Consider the following 15,371-nt stretch of genomic DNA (forward strand, 5'->3'; position numbering starts at 1 on the left):
ATGAATGCCAGGACACGCTGAATGCCTATAGCTAGTAGGCTGCTCTTATCATTCCTGAGCACCTCCACTTCTACCAGTTTTACTCACAAAGGGCCCAAATTGTCTATACCAAGTGTACCTGCTATTATAAGTATGCAATTTGCTTAGATGCATAAAAATGATGAAATAGGAGAACCAAAACAGAGCTGTTTCTATGAAAACTAAATTGCAATGAGATGATACAATCAAATGAGTTGCTTTAAGTAGTTTCTGTGGAATTAGGTGTAGGCTAAACAACTGTTAAAAATTAAAAATGTTGTAAAAGTCTTAAAAAAAAGGATACTTAACATCCTTGTTCTGCTTTAAAGCACCCAAAAGAAGAAAATGAAGAAAATGCTTGACGGGTTTGGTTTAAAAAAGAAAGATGATTCTGAACTCTGATTAGCAGACCCACACCCAGAGGAAAGGCCCAAAGTCTGCAAGAGAAAGAAAAGAACTCAGTCAGTAAAAAGAAAATGAAAACCAACCGTGATCCCATTACCCAGGGCCAATCACTGTTAATATTTTCATGTATATCTTTTTTTGAATTATATGCATATATTTTAATTAAAGCTATATATTAAAACAAGTATATAACAACTTAAAAACCCACATACAGACATGCTTTATGATCTATTTTTCTTTCTTAATAAATCACATCCATCTTCTGATGTCGACAAATATTTATCTATGATGCCTTTTCAATAGCCTTGTAGCATTCCATGTTATAGACACAGCATAAATGATTCAAAGAATCTCCTTTTGTTGGACTTTTGATTCCAATTTTTATCTGAAATAAGCAATACTGCCACCATAGTGCACAGCCTCCACTATTCCTTAGGACACATTGTGCTGGGTGTAATTTGATACACACACAGAAGGTCCCAGCTCTGTCAAATTCACAGAGACAGAAAATAGAATGGTGGTTTCCAGGGACTGGGGAAAGGAAAAATAGAGATTTATTTTTTAATGGATGCGGAGTCTTAGGCAGGCAACATGAAAAGAGTTCTGGAGATGGATGGTGGTGATGGATACACAGCAAAGTAAATGTATGTAATGTCACTAAACTGCATACTTAAAAATGGTTAAGATGGTAAATTTTTTGTTACATGTATTTTACCATAATAAACTATATATATGTATAGAATTCTTAGTTCAGGAATCAAACAACAGCAGGCCTCAGACCTGATTTAGCCTGCTGCCTGCAATTAGCCAACTCTGATCTAGTCCAGTGATTTCCAAATAGCGTTCCAGGAGACCTGGAAAGAAACTGTATCTCTGCAGCTGCCAGGCAGCTCTTGGGAAAGGCCTACAGGGAAGGCTCTGGGCCTCACCCCTTCTTCAAACACTATAGCTCCACTCTTACCTGGAATTCTATAGGCTTGACTTGAAGAAAGGCCCCTGGTGCTTAAAAAGCTTTGGAAAACCACTGCCTAATCTACATTCCCCATGCTAAAGACGGTAACATGAGGGATCGGAGATAGCAAGTGAGATGTGTGGCAGAGTTGGGACAAGAGCCCAAGTCCTTAGCCTGTGAGCTCAGTGCTTGTCCTATACCACTCAGCCTCCCTTCCCCTAAGGAAGGTCATGCCCTCCTCATGCAGCAGACTGGGGCTTCTCCTCAACAGCTCCCCTTAGCCTAGGGGCTTAGATCCCAGTAAATGCAAGTGATTCATTAAGTACCTCTATGTGCCCAGAAAGTATGAGAAAAACACAAGGCAAGATCCTGCTCTGTGGTGGGCAAAATAATGGTGCCCCAAAGATCTCCTTGTCTTAATCCCTGGAAGCTGTGAAAATGTTACATTACATGACAAAAGAGACTTTACAGATGGGATTAAGGTTAAGGATGCTGAGATAGGGAGATTATCCCGGATTATTCAAATAAGCCCAATCTAATTATCTGAATCTTTGAAAACTTTCCCACCTATAGTCAGAGAGAGACAGGGCTATTGAAAGAATGGTCAGAGAGACGCAATGTTGCTAGCTCTGAAGATGGAGGTGGAGGCTATGAACCAAGGAATGTAGGCAGCCTCTAGAAACCAGAAAAAGCAAAGAAATGGATTCTCTCCTACAGCCTCTGGAAAGAATCACAGCCTTATCAACATCTTGATTTTAGCTCCATAAAACCTATGCCAGACTTCTATCTTCCAGCACTGTAAGATAATATATTTGCCTTGTTTCAATCCACTAAGTGTGTGGTAATGCATTATGCCAGCCATAGAAAATTACTATATGTTGTCAAATAGAGGCAGAATGCCTTACTTATCCTGCAGTTTGTGGTCAGTTAAGAGCATTTGCTCACTTGGCCCTTCTGTCTTCTCTATTCGTCAGCATATTGACCTCTTGAGCAACCAGCCCTGCCCAGAAAGCCTGGAAATCAAAATGTGAGCCAATCCGGAAATTTCCTAGGGGCAAAAGATAACAATAAAATTTTTAAAAAATTAAACTACCTCTGTAAATAACAGTCATTGAGCTTGACAAGTGTTCTTTAAAAAAAAAAAAATCAGGACTTCTGTTTCTCCATCCTGGAGACTATAGATGAGTGAAGCCAAAGGCTGGGTCATACTAATGTTAAAAACATGGTCTGGTCTGTATGCACAGTTGGAGGAAGATGTGCATGGGGTGGTGGGGGGAATGGGAGGTAGGGAGGGGATCAGACAGGTAGACACAGGATAGAGGAGTCAGTTCAGGTAGTTCTTTCTCTACATTGACCTAGCACTTTATTCCAGATTAAGGATCAGTAAACTACCACCCTGAGGCCAAATCTGGCCCACCGCCTGGTTTTCTAAATAAAGTTTTATTGGAACTCCAGCCCACTTTCCCATTATATATTACCTATGGCTGCCTTCCCATCACAGTAGCAGAGGTGAGTAGTTGTGACATACACCCCATGGCATGAAAGGTCAAAAATATTTATCATCTGGCTCTTTACAAAAGTTTGCTGACCCCTGAAAACTCACTGGGGTAGCCCCATGTAAACCAGAAGAAATTCTTCTAAGCAAGAAGAATTCACAAGTCACAGGAGCTTCTGTTGCCCCTCTGTGCAGCCATGAGATGAGAGGCCATGTTTGTCTTTCCTGCTGCAGTTTTGTGACTCATGTCTTCTGACCCTGTTCAGTGAGGCTGAGAAAGGCAACCACATAACCCAAGGATATCCAGCTGTGGTGATCCAGCTACATTTTCCTTTGAGTCAGCCACCCCAGCATGTAAGCAGCCTCATTTGATCCATTTCTTCTAATCCAGAAGTTCCCAACTCTTTCTACCATATTTTTGAAACTATTACACTAATGTATTTTTCATTACCCATAAATCATGTTGCCTTGCAGCTCTCTGCCCACTGAATCAATGGCCTTTGTTGTTTCAGGAAAAGTAGAGGCACAATCCTGAACCAAGAATTCTTTTTTTTTTTTTTACCTTGTGTTTTATATTAGATTTCTCAAGTCAGAGAGAAACTGTTGTCTTAGAAGTGAGTTTTGTTGAAAGAGAAGAATATGTTATTTCTATTCAAAAATTATCTTTGCACAAATCAAGAACAAAGCCCAGGGGACTAAGCACAGAGTATTACTGTGAGTTACTGTGTAGAAAGGACAGAGGATGGGATGTGGGGGCAACTCCTGTTGAGCAGAAGAAGGGGCAAGACTTTCTACCCATCTATCTCCTCACCTACTGGGGGATGGCCCTGGAAGAGAAGAAGAAGACAAAAATTCCAGATAGGTTGAGGGAGAATACAAAACTACTTAGGCTGGTGCTTTAATGTGTCCCACCCTCCTGTGCTCCACATGCACAGACGTGTGGTCCCTGGGTTCGGGAGCCCTAGAACATCATTTGCAGAGAGAAATGCCAAGCAGATGGGCCAAAAGTAGCCTTCTCTTGTTCGCAGAGATATACCTGGCCTGGGGACATCTAGAAGCTCCCGAATAGCCCTGTGGTGGACATGGAAGAAGGGAGCTGAAAAGTAAGAGAGTATTTGCTAAAAAGTTGCCCAGTGTGTGGCAAGATAATCCTATAGCAGAAGCTGGGAAGTAGGCCACATAAATCCAGGTTCCAGTAGAAGTTCCTGGCTAAGCCCCAGAGGGTCTACAGCAGCAAGAGGCAAAGCAGAGGATGCTAAATCTAGGGGCAGTCACACCCAGCTGACAATCACAAGACACCTTGGTAGCTGAAAGACACCTTGGTAGCTGAAACTAACTCCCAAAGAGGAGACAAAATCAGCTGCACCTCAAAAAGAAGTCAACAGAAGCCAGAAGAGAAGGACAATGCAAGCAGAAAACATCCCGCAGGGTGTGGTGGCTCATGCCTATAACTCCAGCACTTTGGGATGCCAAGGCAGGTGGATCACTTGAGACCAGGGGTTCAAGACCAGACTGGCCAACATGGTGAAACCCTGTCTCTACTAAAAACACAAAACTTACTCGGGCATGGTGGCACATGCTTGTATTCCCAGCTACTCTGGTGGCTGAGGCAGGAGATCCTTTGAACCGGGGAGGCCGAGGTTGCAGTAAGCTGAGATGGCACCACTGCACTCCAGCCTGGGTAACAGAGCGAGACTCTGTCTCAAGATATACTAAAAAAAAAAAAAAAAAAAAAAAAAAAACGAAAGAAAGAAAGAAACAAAGCAAACATGCTGCCCCAACCATGACAAGGTTACGTAAGCCTTTTCCTGTGCCCAGATGTCACCCAGGGAGAAGGAGAAGAGGAGTTGAGAGCAGGAGAAAAGGCTTACGCCTACAGAATCTGAGCTTACCTGAAAAATATTGCTTCAAACCAGAATAGATTGATTTATTTAAATGGGCAAGTTTAATTTCTTTTGGGTTACTCTGTATAAACAGCAACCCCAGAGCAAGATCATGTCAATTACAAAATAAATAAATAATAAATAAAAAGTCTATTTACAAATCCCCAAACAGGCACTCTTGAGGTCATTTGCAAATATGGGCAGAAGAGCAAAAACTTTTTGAGTACTATTTGAGTACGATGGGTATGATTCCAGAGGCCCCACCCTTCCTTCCTCCCTCCCCTGCCCCACACATATGCTTCAATCCGTTTTTTAACACCAGGAAGGAAAGACCCACTTTTCCACCACCCCTCCAACCCCAGGCTGAAAGGAGAAAGGGCACGCTGATGAATTAAGGCAAGGGTGAAAAGTAAGCAGACCCCCCACGGCTTGGATCTGACTGTCCTAGAAGCAGGGAAGTGGGTCAAAGGCCCTGGGCAGCATTCCTGCCTGTGCAGCAAAGCAAGGGGGTGTGGGACGGTCCTATTTCCTCTCACTGAGGCTTGCTCCTATGGAGGGTTTTCCAAACCCAGTGGCCAATTCTGTGAGTCCCATGATTTCAGATCAAACCAACACTCCCTGTCTCCACAGGACCCACTTTTAGGCCTCACTGCATAACCACATCATGTGTAGTGCCCACCTGAGAAGCACAGATTGGGACGTTGAGCCCCGCTCCCTGAGAGACACACGGTGCGGCGGTGCAGTGGGCAGGACAGAGGCATGTGGCTGCAGAGTTACAGTATTTCCCTGAAACTGGAACTAATTATCGCTACTTGCTCCCCTGTCCCTCTTAGATCTGCAAAGTGTGGGTCAGAGTGACTTTGTTTTTATTGGCCTACCACATATTGAAACCATTCCTGCATATTGATACTGAATATCTCGGCCAGATCCTTGTGAAAATGACTTACTGTGCAGCACAACAGAATGACCTTCTAAAGTTAAACGTCTTGGGATATTTTATCTTTTCAAGTACATACCAAAAGCAATTAAGTTCAAACTATGGAATACAGTCTTTGCCAGTTTCCATTCTTGACACATATGTGTCTGGGTTTACAAGTTCAAAGACCTCTTAAAGGATCAAATCTCTAGCATTAATTTTCTCTTTGCGAGTGAAAAACAGTTCTGCATCCTTCTTTAAATCATCTGCAAGTAACTCTGTGGCATGAGGCTTCCACCCAAGGCATCTCTAATGTGGCCAGCAAAGGCGGAACCAAAACCCATGGCTGTCCTTCCCTCTCCAGCAGTCCATAGCGGGTACCACAATTGGTTGAAAAGTAAAAAACTCAGTCATAGAGCTCCGAGCAAAGGATGAATATGGCAGCCCTATGCCAAAAAATCAATCTGGGCCGGGCGCGGTGGCTCAAACCTGTAATCCCAGCACTTTGTGAGGCCGAGACGGGCGGATCACGAGGTCAGGAGATCGAGACCATCCTGGCTAACATGGTGAAACCCCGTCTCTACTAAAAAAATACAAAAAAAAAAAAAAAAAAACTAGCCGGGCAAGGTGGCGGGCGCCTATAGTCCCAGCTACTGGGGAGGCTGAGGCAGGAGAATAGTGTAAACCTGGGAGGCGGAGCTTGCAGTGAGCTGAGATCCGGCCACTGCACTCCAGCCTGGGCGACAGAGCGAGACTCCCGTCTCAAAAAAAAAAAAAAGAAAGAAAAAAAAAAACAATCTGACTTACTGAGCTTTTGCTACACTGACCCAAATCACAGTGTGGTTCTAGCTTTCATGGCGGTCTCCTTCTTCCTGCTCCTTCTCCTCTCCCCTGTCCACGTTTTTTGTACTCAGTTGTCCTGATTCCAGAGACTTCCCCCATTACTCTTACACTCCCACTTCCTGGATTCCTAAGCCCTCACACAACTCCTTCAGTTTCTCCTTACTTCTCTGAAGGCCACACCCTCGTCTCTTTCTCTTCTTCCCTCTCCAACAAAAAGACCTTTATCAATAGGATTTGCATGCCTAGCTGAGTGATACAACCTGAATGTGCTGGGGAAGCCCAGAAAACCTGTTGCAATTGTTCACCCCACCCCCAACCCGAGTTTATCTTTCAACACTGGTTTTCAAATTATAGTTAAGTCTCATTCATGGATTCCATATTTACTAATCCACCAACTCACTAAAATCTATTTGTAATCCCCAAGCGGGCACTCTTGAGGTTATTTGCAGACATGGGCAGAACAGCAAAAAATTTAACTTGGCCCACGCACACATGCCCAACTGAGGTTTGAACAAGACAACTCTCTATCTTCTTATTTCAGCTCTCATATTGTAAACAAATGTGCTTTTTGCAGTCTATCTGGTACCACCTTTTTTTTTTTTTTTTTTTTTTTTTTTTTTTTTTTTTTTTTTTGCACTTTTGTGCTTTTCGTTAGTGATTTTGCTCTTTACAATGGCCCCCAAGTGTAGGGCTGAAGTTCTGCCTAGTGTTCCTGAGTTCAGGACAGCTGTGAGGTGCCTTCCAAAAAACAGAAGTGTGTCAGATAAGCTTCACTCAGGCATGAGTTATAGTTCTGTTGACCATCATTCAATGTTAATGAATCAACAATATATATTAAACATCTTTAAACAGAAATACACATAAAGCAAGGTTATGTATTGATCAGCTAACAAAATTGTGACCAGAGACTGACAGAAACCTAACCCTATATTTCCCCTAGGAGCAATGGCTCTGTATTTGCTATTTCAGTGTTCTTGTGACTTTTTAGAACAAAACTACCATGATTAACAAGAATTGACAGGAAATCTAATGGAGAAATCTAATCAATAATTTCAACATTATGCAATTCTGGGAGAAAAACACCCTCTTTCCTCTTCCATAAAAGTATAATTTTTAGAAATATAATTCAGAAATGTGTTTTCATCTATGGATGGAGTGGGTGCTTCTTCCCTCTCTGACGTTACCCTCAGGAGTATCCCAACTCCAGGCTATCCCAGGTGTTCCTTCTCCTCCCTCACACAGGCTCCAGGTTCTCCTGTCTGGGGAGCTTCCACACCTGCCTCAATTCCTACAAGAAGTCTGCTAACCTCCCTCAATTCTTTCATTCTTAACCCTTCTGAGAGCCCTGCTCTAGCCATGAAGTACAATACAGCAGATTGTGTTTATACCCATTTATGTTTCTGCCACTGTTATCTTGAGGTATATTTCACTGGCCCCATCCCCTCCTTGGTTTGTGAGTTTTCTGTTTCCTTCACGAGGCTCACAATGCCTGCTACAGTGCTTTGTAATTTTGTGACTGCAAAATAAATTATGTGGATTACACAGAGATGCTCACTGACTTCAAACTGTTCTGCTCTTGATGTAATGCCTTCTATTTAGGCACACTAAAACATCATCATTTGTGTTCTCTCTGACCCTCAATCTCACTTGTAGATTTCAAGGGAAAAATATTATTCAAGCACAGCACACTAAAATGTAAATAATCAACATGTGTTTTGGGGTTATGCCATGATATGATTGCTGTGATTGACGTACGATACTCCACAATTCTAACCAGGTTATGTGTTTGTGACTAGCTAATTTGTGGGTATAAACGACCCAGATAACCTTCTTTTTCAGGGTATGCTCCTGTACTGTCTCAAATGCTTTGAAATTGTCCTCCCTTTTCCTGTATTCCTCCCCTGGCGTGACACTTCCTCTACAATAGTAGTGGCACCATCTTAAGTCAGACAGGCTTTCAAATCGCAGCTTTTCTGGCAAACCCATAAAGAAGAAACTATTGTACTATGAAATCGCCATTGTGTAACCTCTAGTAAATTAAGGGATCCAGGCATTGAGTATCAGTGGCTGCTACATCACCAAGAAAAAGAGAACCTCATAATGGAAGAAAATGGCACCACTTACGAAATATCCTTGCAAAAAAAATCAACCTGAATCTGACCAAATCTGTCACTCCAACTCCAATTTACAGGAAATATAGAGGACAGAGGAATATGTCAAACTACATCATGGGGATACAACCAGCAAAATCCAGACTGTGAGAAACTCTGCCAGTCAAATAATTTGATTTCTTCCAAAGATTAATTACAAAAAAGAAAGAGGGAGAGAGAGACAGAGAGAGAGAGAGAGAGACAGGAAGACACAGAGGAAGAATTTATAGATTTAGAATTAAAACATTATTAATCAGTTGCAATGTGTGGACCTTATTTGGATCTTAATTCAAATAAACTGTAAAAAATGATGATATTTATGAGATAATTTGAAAATTAAACACTACCTAAAATGTTAATATTAAAAAAGTGTTATCATTACTGGGGATATACACAAAGGATTATAAGTCATGCTGCTATAAAGACACATGCACACGTATGTTTATTGCGGCACTATTCACAATAGCAAGGACTTGGAATCAACACAAATATCCATCAGTGACAGACTGAATTAAGAAAATGTGGCACATATACACCATGGAATACTATGCAGCCATAAAAATGGATGAGTTCATGTCCTTTGTAGGGACATGGATGCAGCTGAAAACCATCATTCTCAGCAAACTATTGCAAGAACAGAAAACCAAATACCGCATGTTCTCACTCATAGGTGGGAACTGAACAATGAGATCACTTGGACATAGGAAGGGGAACATCACATGCTGGGTCCTATTGTGGGGAGGGGGGATGGGGGAGGGATAGCATTAGGAGATATACCTAATGTAAATGACGAGTTAATGGGTGCAGCACACCAACATGGCACATGTATACATATGTAACAAACCTGTACATTGTACACATGTACCCTAGAACTTAAAGTATAATAAAAAAAAGAAAAACAAACAATCAATCAATAAGTGTTGTTAAATATTTTAGGTATCATGGTTGTCATTATCTTTAAAAGAAAACAGACCTTATCTTGTAGAGATTCATGCTGAAATACTTGGTGATGAAATGATACAATGGTGGGGAATTTACTCCAAAATAATAACAGAGGGAAGAGGGGATGAGGAGGGTGACTGGAAGATTAGCAAAGGGTTGTTGTTGGTTGGAACTAAGTACAGATACATGGGACACTCATCATGCCATTCTGCCTACTTTTGTGTATGTTCAAAATTCTCCATAATTAGATGAAAGTGAGCATATCCACTGCCAGCTTTGCCATCTACTAGCTGTGTGATCATCCCCAGTTCCTCAACCTCTCTGAGCTTCATTTTCCTCAGTGAAAAAGGCCTCCCTGTTAAGTATCCTGATGAGGTTCCATGAATTAAGATGTATGAAGCACAAAACTTATGTCAGGTTAGTTTTAAAAAATAAAAATAAAAAATAAAACAAACAAACAAACACTATCTCTTTTCTAGTGTATTTCAAATCTATCTCTCTAACCCCAAACTGCTTATCTGTAACAAAGGCTCTATTTCTAAATGCAAAGAACTTCTTTCCCACAGCCAGCAAATTTCAGCAGAAGGAATGTTTGCTTACTCAAAAGCCATTTTCACTTTCTTGTTTGCTAACAGCCATAATTTTGTTTCCAATGTTTCCTGCTTCCCCCTTTCCTTTGCCAGTGATAGGTTCAAGGGTGGGCCTCCAACCCAGTTCTGGCCACTGAGATATGAGAAGTCCGCTGGAGATTCTGGGATAGGATTATTTGCTCATAAGAAAAAAAGATGCACAAGGAAGAAAGATGCCTCTTTCTTCTGCTACACATAGTCACCTCTGCCTGTGATGCCTGGAACTACAGCAGCCGTCTTGTAATCATGAGAGGAAATAGGCTGAGAGGAACATGCTAAGGATGGCAGATTAGAAAAGCATAAGGAATCTGGTTCCTCAGTGACTTTACTGAGCAACCGAGATGGCCATCCATTCATTTCTTGTTATATATCACAATAAGTGTCATTATTGTTTAAGCCATTTTGAGTAGGGTATTCTATTACTGAAAGCTGAAAGTCTCCTAAATGAAACAGGCTCAGGTGTTTCATCCCCCTGGGGATGGGGGATATCTGCACATCATGCCACCCCACATTCTGCTATTTCTCCATCAAGGACATACTCCCTCCTCCATATTCTTATTCCTTTCCTATGCCTTTCTCATCCCCTGCCATCCTACTCCCAAAACTGTATTTCACGTCTCTTAAGAGTGTTGGCACAGAAAAAAAGAGTGAGAATCATTGCAAATGAGCTGAAGGAGGTCGTGGAAGTGGTCTATTTATCTTCTTATCCCCAGTACCTGGCAAAGTTAATAAAGATTTGAGTGCAAGGGAAAAATGAATCCACAAATGAATGCTCTGCCACCTCTTAAAATATAGTTTCAAAATTGAACTCAACTTTCCCCAAATACCTTCCCAAGTAACCCATTTATGTATTGTCTTTTGCCTGAATTCTAATAACCTCTATTGGCCTCCTTGTCTCCAATCTCTCCCCATTGTAGTCCACCCTCTCCAGGGTCATCAGAGTTAATTCCAAAGACACAAGTTGGATCATTTACTACAGTCCTTAAAGATCTCTACTAACTCATAATTAGCAAGAAGATTAGGTCCAAATTCCTTTCACGGAATGAGGTCCTCTTTCATTTGACCACAATCTAACTCTGCTGACAAATCTCCCATTTCCCTTCTCCCTTCCTCTCTCACTTCAATCCACCCTAGGTTCCAGCCAGACAAATCACTGGTAGGGTCCTGCACATCAGTCTCATTCATGTTTCTCCCATTGTTTTTTCTTTTCTTTCCACCCTGCACCCACCCCATATATTGCCTAACAAACCCTTAATCACCCTTGTCAACTTATCTTCACTTTTCCAGGCAGAGCTGGTTGTACTTCCTTGGTTTTCTCCTAGTCCTTTGACTATAACTCCACAATAGTACTTATCATGTCAAATTACAGTTATCTGTTTAAATGTCCATAGCTCCTCCTAAACTAAAAAGTGTTCCATAGACAGGTCTACATCCTTACTCCCTACAATATCTGGTACTGAATAAAAGGGTTTAAGTGATGGAAAAGAGGCAGGAAGGAAAGTATTGGCAGTTTTCCAGCACCTAAGTCTAGACACCTGGAAGTTATGAATTCCCAGTACAGAAAGGAATGTTACAGATCATCTTGAAAAACCTTTAAAGATAAGTAAATTGACTCTTCTTTCATCCCCTTGAGTCAATTTGTCACCAAATCCACTTGTCACATCCTCCTTCAAAATGTCTACCAGATTTCCTCCTGCCTCTCCATCCATATGAACCCCACACCCAGTGAATGCTTACTTACTCATTCTGGGATTGTTGAAAGAACCTTTGAAGAAGGTTCTCCCCCTCCCTCATTTTGAGCCATCTTGTGCACAACTGACAGAAGAATCTCTAAGCAAGTACTTTTAACATGTCATCCCAACCATCCCAAGGAAGTCTCTACAATTTCCTATTAGCTTCATTTCTTTAAAGCCAAGCTCCCATACTACCAGTGTGGCCTTCTAGAGCTCAGTCATCTGGGCCATCCTCTTAGCCCAACTCTTCCCATACTCCAAGACACACGTACCATGCCCCAGGCACCTCCTGGTGTCAGAAAATATGGCGGTGCTCATTCCTTCCTCTGGCCTTCTGCTTACATTCCAAGACTCTACCTGGGTGTCCTCCAGCTTGCCTCTGCTTACTAAAAACCTAGTCCTTTTTCACAGCACAACCCACCATTACATCTTTCCTCTCTACCTGACACAGATCAATATTTTCCTTTCCCTGAACTCTCAAGGCTCTACTGTTCACTGTTCCATCTCCCACTTGGAATGTAAGTGATTTGAGGGCAGGGACCCCCCAAGGCTTAAGCAATCTGCATGCCCCAGGAGCCTGCCTTCCCTAATCTTTGCCCATCACCACCCTCTTCAAGACTCAATACAAATACCACCCACCTGTGAACTGAATGAAAACTCTAATGACTATGAACTCCTATAGCACTTTGTTGGTATCTTTCTTAGGGCATTTATCACATTCTTTCTGCTGATGTAACTGTTTGCTGGTGTGTTTTATTTTTCTTAATATAGGACAAACTCCTTGAGGGTGAGCTTAGTCTCCTAATCTCTGTATTACATCATCCCATGTGCCCTCAGAAACCACTGGAGTGCTTTATACAGAGCAAGCCCTTATTGTAAGAATCTTTGAGACTCTGTTTTTCTGTGATTCCTAACATGGATGTTGAAGGCAGAGCCTGAGGCAAACACAATCAAAGAGAGAGAGAGATGGGCATGTTTTTTGTGTGCAGACACATGCATGTACCTGCCCCCCATGGTGATATCCAGATGAAGTTAGGTTTAAATGGGTCTCAGTGGCATCTCTGAAGGGGAAACAGGTATTAAAAGAAACAAAGAGGTGGGTCCATTCCCACAAAGTCACAGTCTTGATGACCCACAAAGAGATTATTGTTGCACTGACCTGGTTCTAGCACTGAAAGTTCTGCATCCTAGGAAACCCTCCACCCCTAATCCCATGCAAACCTAGATGGTTGATCACCCTAGCACCAGGCTTAATTTTAGCACTAAGGCCACCTCCTTGTCTCCCTTTCCTGACTCCGTAAATCACTGTCCATTCACCAGCACAGTCACAGTGTAAACACATCAATTTATCATAGCCTAAGCCACACCAAACTTGGATAATTCCTTAAATTTCTCAGTGTCAAACTGAGCTCTGCTTTGCAAAGTGGATGTTTTAGATCTCGGTAGAAATTATTTCAGCAGATTACTAATACTTTTTAAAAAGATGTTTGCTTCAGCAAAACATAAGGCAGGTGGGTAACTACACTGAGATTCTGTAAATACCCTGAAAATATCATTGAATGGCAACTTATTTTCTCAATTCATCCTCAAATCACATACAAACACAGTTGAGGTGAAGAACCTTCTAGAGTATTATTTATAGTTACATCTGTCTTTAAGAACCCCTTTTACTCATAAAATACTTAAACCTTTTCTGTCTTCTTGACTTCATCTCATTTTGATGGTTTCAGAATCCATATTCTGAACTGTGGCATTTCCAGGTCAAATTTTTCTGCAGACAAGTTAATCTAAATAGCAGCCTCTGTGGTAATTCTTTGGATGTCTTTATCATTGGTCTGGTGTTTACACCAAAATCTCCAATGTGGGAATATGTTCTCCTGAGTTTCCATTAGTTCCCACAAGGGAATGACAAAGCCCTTTTAATCCTTTTCAGGGCCCTCTTTGTAGCCTTCCACCATGTCTAATGCCTCAGAACCAACATCTGAAACATTCATGTATGCACTGGTGTGATGTGATACCTGATGACTTACAAAATGTGCTTAATTTGGTAACACATTCAGTTAAGATTCAGGGAGTTTCTACACAGCTTGCAGCATGCAAATTGTTCTAAGTGGATACCATAGACTCAAATTTTGTGGGATTAACTGGAGGTTCAGACATCTTCTAAATCTACCATTGCAACACTCAAAATATGTGACTAACACTACCCATAAAGTTGATAGAATCAATTATTTTTTAACAGGAAGAAAACCTCAAATTGTTCCTTCACATTGGCTGTGCCATCAGTTGAACATGCTACATAACTTTTCATAGAAATATGATTTGATATGAGAACATCTGTAACCGTCTGGAACACATTTTTCCCAGGACTTTACTTCAAGCTCTCTATAGATATCAGATGTTCTCCACAGAATCTGTGACATGACTTAGGATTCTTAAATAAACATCAGCTATGCCTCTGTCTTGAATGGTGTCAATTTGAATTGAAAATCTGCCAACCTTTTAAATATCACCACCAGCAGACTTCTTAATCAATCTGCTGATACTGTGTATAGACTTATTTTAAAATCAGAGTTGTATAAGCAGATCTTCCAATTATATCAGAAACTCACTTTTGTTTCCAAAAATTCAAGAAGCATTTCAGCAAGCAGCAATCTGAGAAACACATATTAGAGTCTTATCTCACCGCTTACATTTGCTGGAGTGTATTTGTCCCGTGATAACTGACAAGGTCCTTTACCAATGGCCTTAAGTCCATTAATTATGTAAAATAAAAATACTTCAGCATAACTTGTTCTATCTTCGTGTACTTCTGATTACAAAATGGAAGACTGGCATCGTGATTAATAGTACTTATTAAATGGGAAGTCTTCATCTCTTAAATGAGTCTCTCTGACACAAATGTTCTGCAAATTACATCTGAAGTACACATTACAGAAAAGAACCTACTTAATTTTAATGGAATTATCTCAGATACGCACAAAGATGTATGTGCATGGATATTCTTCTGAAAGTTGTTTAGAGATTCTAAAAATGTGGGAAGACTTGCACCACAGGGAATAGCTAAATGATTTATAATACGTCCATACAAGGAAATATTATGCTGTTATTAAAATTAAGGTGGCAAACATAACTTTATTTACATGGAAAGATAGTCTGCCACAGTGTTAATTGCAGTAAAAAGAAATTCAAAAAGCAGTATTGTGATATAATAGAATTTTGTTTCTATGTTGTTTTTCATTATGTATATCTACATTGCATGGAAATAAGTCTGAAAAGATACACTAAATAGTGAGAGTGGTTATCTCTGGATAACAGATTTACAGGTCATTCATTTTCTCTTTAAGAGAAATGACAGCAAGCTGTGACCTGTCAGTGCCCACGACAAAAAGGGGCAACCTGAGG

Source organism: Rhinopithecus roxellana, chromosome 17, assembly GCF_007565055.1.
Source record: "Rhinopithecus roxellana isolate Shanxi Qingling chromosome 17, ASM756505v1, whole genome shotgun sequence".
NCBI classification, from domain to species: Eukaryota; Metazoa; Chordata; class Mammalia; order Primates; family Cercopithecidae; genus Rhinopithecus; species Rhinopithecus roxellana.